General features: G+C 37.7%; 1 long non-coding RNA gene across 2 annotated transcripts in view; it reads left to right on the plus strand.

Moving 5' to 3' along the window:
• The window catches only part of LOC123782032 (uncharacterized), a 31,926-nt gene extending 23,997 nt beyond the window's left edge, over window positions 1–7,929 (plus strand). For both annotated transcript variants that reach the window (XR_015727796.1, XR_006776885.2), the window contains one exon: window positions 6,741–7,929. This is a non-coding gene — a long non-coding RNA (uncharacterized LOC123782032). The remainder of the gene's footprint in view (window positions 1–6,740) is intronic.
• The last annotated feature ends 646 nt before the right edge of the window (window positions 7,930–8,575 follow it).

Below are 8,575 nucleotides of genomic sequence, written 5' to 3' on the forward strand. Positions count from 1 at the left end.
ATGTATTAATTTGAAATCCTTCGCTTAAAATGGAATAAACTGTACTTGACATTTGGAAACTGCTGCTCAGGCAAAGATAAAGTTACTAAGGTTTCCAAGTGTAAGGTTGAGATAAAGTGTGGAGGCTTCTTGAGATTTTAAGTATAACTTAGGAACTTAGAGCAAAAACTCCGTTCCTGGGAAGATGCTCGGTGGAGAAAATATTTTTCTTGGCACAAGGTGCTCCATTTTTCTTAGGAAAAATTAGAAAGAAAGAAAAGGCCAAGGAAGACCAGTTTGCATAAATGGGGCAGGGGCTGAAATAAAAATCATAAGCCATTCAAACTCATTCTTTTTTTAGCCCAACGAAGTGGGAGGAAGCCAGCAAAGAAAAAAGAAAAAGAATTGATCAGAAATTATTTTCAAGCAAAAGCCCTATGAATTCTAATCAACGGGATTGTGGGAGGGCTTACTATCACAGAGAAACCATCATTAGCGATACTGAGCACAGTGATGATAGCAAAATCTTAATCTGCCAAAATCCTGCCCTGGAGAATAGAAGCTGTTTCACTTGTGAGAGGCCGTACCAAGGTCTAAATCAGTGGAAGGGCGCTGGGAGGCCCGTTAGCCTGAATTCTTGCATCTCTGGTTTACAGAATAATCTTCACCACAGTTTCTCTGGATGAAGGTGGGAGGTGGGAATCCTACAGCGGTGATGTGTCTGCCTGCCTGTGTACAAACACAGACTATCCCGGTATCCCCAGAGAGAAAAGGAGAAACTGCAAAATGTGTACAAAATCTCTCAGCTGGCTGTTTCCCCTTCAGGTTTTTCCTTTACGCAGAAGCGGGAACCTGTTCGTCAGGTTTGGGCCCCAGCTCGTCTCCAGAAGAAAACTGTAAACTTAACAATAGACGTTAATAACAGACACAGAACTTCAACCATAGCGTTCTGGTAAAGCTCGCAGAGAGTTTCAGCGTATAATATAGTTTTGTTCTTAAAATCTTTTTATTCGACTGGAGACTGAATGTTCATCTATTCCTTATTAACTTGAAAAAAGAAATGATGCCAAGTAGCAGAATATAGATATCCTAGGGTGTTACATTTTCTTGGGCAAATCTCTCTCTTCAGTTTGAACTTGAATCCCAACATGCTTATTACTTTAATTTGGGGAGTCTCCAAATTCCAGTGATTTTCTGAGCTCTGCTCGAAACGACCACACCCTCGTGAAGAGCTGGGACCAGCTCTGTCTGACCACAACCCCCAGCCTGCTGTAGCCGGCTCCCAGACTCGCTTTTGATGTTCCTTAACACGTAGCTATCAGAGCAGACATCAGGCAGCAGTGAACCTGTCTGTCTTTCCAGACGGGTATATAAAACTTTAATTATCCAAGTCTAAGTAACAAGAAACTGCTTTTTCTGGGTGTAGAGTAAAAACTCAAGGGCAATAAAACGCAAGAATTTAAGATTTTAGTCAAAAGACAATTTCTAGTTAATGTTTCCGCGATGGCAAACACTCAGGTCCTTTCCAGGGCTTCTATTTAGACGTGGGGTTTAATCCTTGCTCACCTCCAAATGCCGGCAGATGCCAGGCCGGCTCTGGGCACCCTCACAGATGCTCCTCCGTCACCAAGTTCAAACACTTCTGTGAACTAGATGCCATGGTCATGGCTCTCAGACTCCGGTCTGATTCCCGGCTTGGTGCTGGGACCGGGAAGGCACCCGTAAAATGAGGATATGGACTACATTAAGATTTCTCATTTTCGAAAAGCTCTTTTGGGACAAATGTAAAATTATCACTATCTTCACCAAATATTGTAAAGATAGAAGTAAACGCAGTAAAAGAAGTAACACTATTCACTATCTTCAACAATCTCTCATGTATCAGGAACATTTCTCGAGCTACATTTTCTGAAATCTATATGAAAATAATATGAAATTATAACATCGGATTTGTACCCAATGTTAAAAAAGAAAAAAATGCATTCAGTGTAATTCAATATCACAATTTTATATTTGAAAAAATAAAAAGCCAACTGATTATGACTGTGCCCTGAAACTCAATACACATTTACAGATACCCCTCTTGCCAAAACCATTCAAGTATTCATTTCTCCAGGAATATACCAGCTTTTAATTCCTCCAAGTTCTGTGGACCTTCTGATGGAGTATTTGGGTAGGTGAACTATTGACACAAGAATTTAGAAGCATACTGCCTTAAGATTAACTGCCCTTGGCTCATATTGGAGGGTGGAGAATCTAGTATCAAGAGATATGGTGTTGGCAGGTATTCCAATTGACCTATGCATATCCCTTCCAGAAGCTTCCAACTACCAAGAGCTGTGCAAGGCAAAGAGGAGCTAAGGACATCAGGGGCTTCTAGTGGCTTAGTTACCATGAACGTAGCCGGCCAAAAAGAGGTGGAAAGGTGGCAGAGTTAGTCATTGGAAATCTTGTTAGTGCTGCTCTGTGACTAGGGGGTTTTCATGCATCTATTCTGAAGTTCACCTGCCACAGTTCAACAATTTGAACATTCTATCAAATGTCATGATGGGGTGGGTCCTTTGGGAGGTTCTAGGCTGCATCCTCTGGCTTTCTCAGTTAGGATGCCCTGGTTTTATCATTTTGGTGCCATTTTATGAAAGATCATGTAAAGAAAATCCTTTCTTTAAAACAATCCTTTATATATATTTAATTAGTAGTGAGCTCTGACCTTGAAACAGCGGAACTTCACCCCTGCCGTGCCCGGAAGAATACACAGTGCTTGTTGTCATTCTGCCGAGCTTTGGCTGCTCTGACCTAGCCAGCATGTTGCAGGGGACTGTGGCGAGCCCTGGGAAGTGCTATTTATTTGACCTGTGGTGGAATGTAAAATGGGGATCGAAGGGGGTCTCAGCATGAGAGCAAGCTTTTAACTATGGTAATTCAACTAAGCCAACTTTTGAAACTACTTCTTTGGTCTTAAGGTCAAATTCAATTTGCTGTATTGTTCTTTTTAACAAAATGCTCGAAATATCTGTCCTGAAGCCGACTGTGAGCTGGACAGTAAGTTGTCTTTAATCTTTGCAAATAATTCCTGAGGAATTCGATACTAAGAACAGTGCTCACATATCAGTTTTTCTCAAAATCCTTCACTCCATTTACCCTACTAATCTTTGCTTTAGAGGAAAAAGAAAGGATTTGACAAGTGTTATTATTAATATTGCTTTACCAGGATGACCCCTGTAACCAAAATCGCCCTGATTATATGAAACTATGGGGAAAATTTGACTCCTTTCGTCTTTAGTGCCACCAAATACCTACTTAAACTGCTTCCATTTTCTCTGTTACTGGGCAGTTTTGATAGTGCTTATGGTTGAAGAAAGTCTCATAATAGAGCTGACACTGGGCTGTGAAGAGTATCCTCTCCAGCAGCCCCGGGAACAATGTTGATCACGATGTTCATGCCCTGTGACCAAAATCTCAACTTTGTTTTGTACAGCGTCCCTTTTTTCCCGATAGAAATGCCTTCACCTTCATCCAAAAGTTAGGAAAACAGTTGACCGCCCTTCTACATCCCAGACATTTTATTGTCCTCATCTCTGTGATCTTCCCACAGAGACTATGAGCTATCATTACTGTTAATTTACACATTCTGAACTTGAGAAAAGGTTAGAATGCCAGTTTTTTGTAACCCTGGTTTCTGACACATTGTCCTTTTTCAGTAGTAAAATATGGTATTGGGGGCATACCATTATTTTTTGTAAATTAATCTGAATTTAGAATCATTTACATTTTAAGATAAAAACTGATGACTTCATTTTTAAAAAGGGTGTGTGGTCTGCAAGTTCGGATAGGACGGAATCTGCATTAGTCCCACTGAGCCTGGCATTATGGTGTTGAGTTGTATGAGTTCTTTATGTATTTTGAATATTAACCCCTTTTCAGACATATGGTTTGCAAATATTTTCTCCCAGTCAGTAGGTTGCCTTTTCATTTTATTGACAGTTTCCTTTGCTGTGAGGTTTCTTAGTTTGATGTAGTTTCATTTGTTTATATTTGCTTTTGTTGCTTTTGCTTTTGGTGTCATATTCAAAAAATCATCACTAAGACCTATGTCAAGGAGCTCACCACCTACGTTTTCTTCTAGGAGTTTTATGGTTTTCAGGTCTTATGTTCAAGTCTTTAATCCGTTTCAGGTTAACTTTTGTGCATGGTTGAAGGTAATGGTCCAGTTTCATTCTTCTGCGTTGGCTGTCGGGTTTTCCCAACACCATTTGTTGAAGAGATTGCCCTTTTCCCATCGTATATTCTTGCCTGCTTTGTGTAAGTTAATTGACCACATATGCATGGATTTATTTTTGGGCTTTCTATTCTGTTCCATTGATCTACGTGTCTGTTGTACTGCCAATACCATACTGGTTTGATTACTATGGCTTTGTAATATAGTTTGAAATCAGGACTTTTGAAAGCCCCCAGCTTTTGTTCTTCTTTAGCTATTTGGGCTCTTGTGTGGTTTCAAACAAGTTTTAGGACTGTTTGTTCTATTTTTTGAAAAATGCAGTTGGAATTTTCATAGGGATTGCATTGAATCTGTAGATTGGTTAAGTAGTATGGACATTTTAACAGTATTAATTCTTCCAATCCATGAGCATAGAATATCTTTTCACTTATTTATGTCTTCTTCAATTTCTTTTAGTCTTCTAGTTTTCAGCATACAGGCTTTCACTTCCTTGGTTAAATTTATTCCAAGGTGTTTTGTGGTTTTTGGTTTTTTTTGGATGCAATTGTAAATGTAATTGCTCTCTTAATTTCTCTTTTCGATAGTTCGCTAGTGTATAGAAACAGCTGATTTTTGTATGTTGATTTCATATCTTACAATTTTACTGAATTCTTTTATTTCTTTTAACAGCTTATGCTGGCATATTTAGGGTGTTATAAATATCATGACATCTGCAAATAGTGAGTTTTACTTCTTCATTTCCAATTTGGATGACTTCTATTTCTTTTCCTTGCCTAATTGCTCTGGCTGGGACTTCCAATATGATGTTGAGTAAAAGTGGCCAGAGTAGAATTCCTAATCTTGTTCCTACTCTTAAAGAAAAAGCTGTCAGCTTTTCACCATTGAATATGATATTAGCTGTGGGTTTGTCATATGTGACTTTTATTATGCTGAGGTACATTCCCTCTGTACCCACTTTGTTGGGACTTTTTATCATGAATGGATGTTGAATTTTGCCAAATGCTTTTTGTGGCTTTATTGAGATGACCGTATGATTTTTATCCTTTGTTTGTTTATGTCCTGTATTACACTGACTGATTGGAAGATGTGGAACCAACCTTACATCCCTGGAATAAATCCCACTTGATCATGATGTATGATCCTTTCATGTATTGTTGAACTTAGTTTTCCAATATTTTGTTGAGGATTTTTGCATCCATGTTCATCAGGAACATTGGCCTGTAATTTTCTTTTCTTGTGGTTTCCTTGTCTGATTTTGGTATCAGGGTAATGCTGGCCTCATAAAATGAGTTTAGAAGCATTCCCTCTTTTTCTATATTTTGGAAGAGTTTGAGAAGAATTAGTATTAATTCCTCTTTGAATATTTGATAGGATTTCACTGTGGTCATCTGATCCTAAACTTTTATTTGTTGGGTTTTTTGATAACTAATTCAACCTCCTTACTAGTAATCAGTTTATTCAGATTTTCTATTTTTTCATGATTTAGCATTGCTGTGTTATATGTTTCTTGGAATTTATCCATTTCTTCTAGGTTGTCAAATTTGTTGGTAGGGAAATTCTATATCTGATGAAATTAAGTTAAAGGTGAATTTGAGATAAACTACAGTTTGTGATTGATAAAAATATTGCCGTGTCTGCTACCAAAAAAAAAAAAAAGGAAAAGGAAAAGGAAAAAAATGTTGCAAATTTCTCCTCTAAGTTAAATAAGAAAGGAAGATGATGGAGTTTTAGAAGATATTTGGAGTATTGTCTGTTCACCATTCCCATAACTAGAACAAAGTCAGAAAGGGCTTTTTCAGCAGCTGAAAATGTGTACTCAATAATCCTTTCACAAGGCAAACTGGTGCCATGATTTGTTTTATTTGTTAGGATCAGACTTCAAAAGATTCAATAACATTATTGGACTTAAATTTTTTCAGGATAAATTACATGTTTTTTATTTTAATGTGTTGTCTAGCTTTTTTTCTGAATAACACCTTTATTTTTTATCTATTTTTTTGAATAACACTTTTATTAATTTTATCTGTTAATACTTTACACTGGAATATTATACATACTTTATAAGGACATTTTTATTTATTTTTGAGGTTTGTTTTAAATATATTTAAGTTATAGCTTTGCTCTTAAAAAATGAACTTCACTGCTTTAAAAATATATAAACCACTGTATAATTTTAATTTTAATCTGCATCTCTCATGATGAGCAAGTTTGAGAATCTTTTGATGTGTTTAAATACCATTTGTATTTTTTCATGAAAACTCTTTGTTTATAACTTCTGCCTGTTTTTCTATTGACCTGTTAGTTTTTGTCTTACTGATTTTTCAGCTCTTTGTTTGCAATGTATATTGCAAATGTGTTCTCCTGTTTTTACCATTTTTATCTAATCTTTATGAAGTTTTTTTTCCAGAAGTTGAAAAATATCATGTGGTATTCACCAGGGTAAATAACACTGGTTACTGTGACACACAATCTGAATATTTCATTGGCTTAAAGCATGAGAGTTTATTGCTTACACTCATTATAACCAATGATGTTTTCTCAGACTGCACCACTGGTGGAGACTCTGAACCTTGTCGCCCTTCAAAGGAATGACTCACGTGTGGGTCACTGAGGTTTCGTGTTGAAGATGGCGGTGTTGCAAGATGGAAGGAGTCTTGTTTCTGAGGGTTCAGCCCTTCAACCTCCAGCTGCTTTGGCCTCTTCGAACTCTGATTTCCATCCTGTCATCTCAGTGGGACACTGGACCCTATCTGGAGTTCCTCTACTTACACCTGTGTTTGGGAAAGTGCTTCCAGGCAGAAATATGGACAAATGTAGGGCTTACTTTGTTTATCTACTCTCAAGGATCGTAGTCTGGAGCTGGCTGTTGTCCAACGTCTGAAAACAGTTGTTCCACATACTTTGTGCGGTTTCTTCGTTACTCATGGAGGGAAGTTAAGTTTGGTCTTTCTTATTTTGTCCTGTCTGGCTGTGGAAGCTTAAGATATTTTTATAATATTAAGATTTCATTTGAGATTGTAATTAGATTTCCCACAAGTTGTCTGAAGGATGAATCTAAAAAATAAATAAGTAAACCACAGTAAGTATCACTTATCATATAAAAAATTATGTAAACTTTACTCACTATAGAGTTGGAATGTGGTTATATGCACAAGCCACATAGGATGAAATGTAAATGTGATGCTGTGCCACTTAAACTCTGTGGGTCAAAGGAGAATCTTCCAAGCACCTCATCGTAATTGCATTTGAATTTCTTTTGAGCATTATGTATTTCCCCTACTCATTGTCAGCTGCAAAAAATTTTACATAAGTATAGCCCATATTTTTTTTCTTGGATTTTTTTCTGTGTCTTGCTGGAATAATGTTGGGGGACAACTCCATGACATTTCTATATGGATTGTGACAGCCTTTGTCCAACTATCTTTCCAAAGGCATTTGTATAGCAAGATTAGTGTCTTCCTCTGGGATAGAAAGCGGGTTTGTTTCCTGACACGGATAATAATGATGATGTGTTCCTCTGAGGGAAAGTTGGTCAGGTTTACTAGCAGCCCCAGGTACTGCCAGAGAGTTCCTGAGATCAGGGTGACCTGACTGTGAGGCAAACCCACTGTCTGCACCCACCTGGGCTGCCCCACATCAGCCCCATAGGACTGGGGGGCAAGAAGTACCAATGGGAAAGAGAAGCTCAGGCCGCCTGCTGTGCCATGAATAATAAAGTCACTTTTCTCTCACCTGGGAGTCTTGTGTCTTCTGTCAGCATCTATGAAACTGGAAAACCAGCTTGTAAGCAGAGTAAAATCCCAGACCTTTCCCAGTTCTTGACAAGTAACTTTGAACAATTTTCTTTTCATGGAAGTTACAAAAATGGTAAGATTCGTGTCTGAACATATTTCGCTTTGTCTTCACATTTGATTGTTATTTTGGTTTGGTGAAGAATTCTAGAGTAAAAATATTTTTTCCTCAGAACTTCGAATGAATTGTTTCATTTGTGTCTAACATGCAGTGTTTCTAATTAGAGGATTGATGTTAAGTCCGTTCGCATTCCTTTTTGGAGATGTGCCTTTCTCTGTAAAGCTCTCTGACCGCGAGGCTTTTACTTGTCTTCACCAGCCTCACTTGGTATGTGGTGATTCCAGTCTGAAGAGTCTCATCGTTTTGTTTTTTAAATTTCCAAGAATTTTCTTTCTGTATTTCTTTATTTCTTCTCCTCCTCCATTTTTTCTGTTCTTCCTGGCTCAAACGCTTGGATGTATTTTGGACCCCTCCATCTGCCTTTCACGGCTTTTGACTTTAATCTCTTTGTTTTCTGGTCAATATTATATTTCCTTCACTTTGCCTTCCAGATTAATAATTTACTCTCCATGTTTTGTCCAATCC

This window comes from Ursus americanus, chromosome 19 (assembly GCF_024610735.1).
Source record: "Ursus americanus isolate L20-20 chromosome 19, mUrsAme1.1.p, whole genome shotgun sequence".
Classification (NCBI taxonomy): domain Eukaryota; kingdom Metazoa; phylum Chordata; class Mammalia; order Carnivora; family Ursidae; genus Ursus; species Ursus americanus.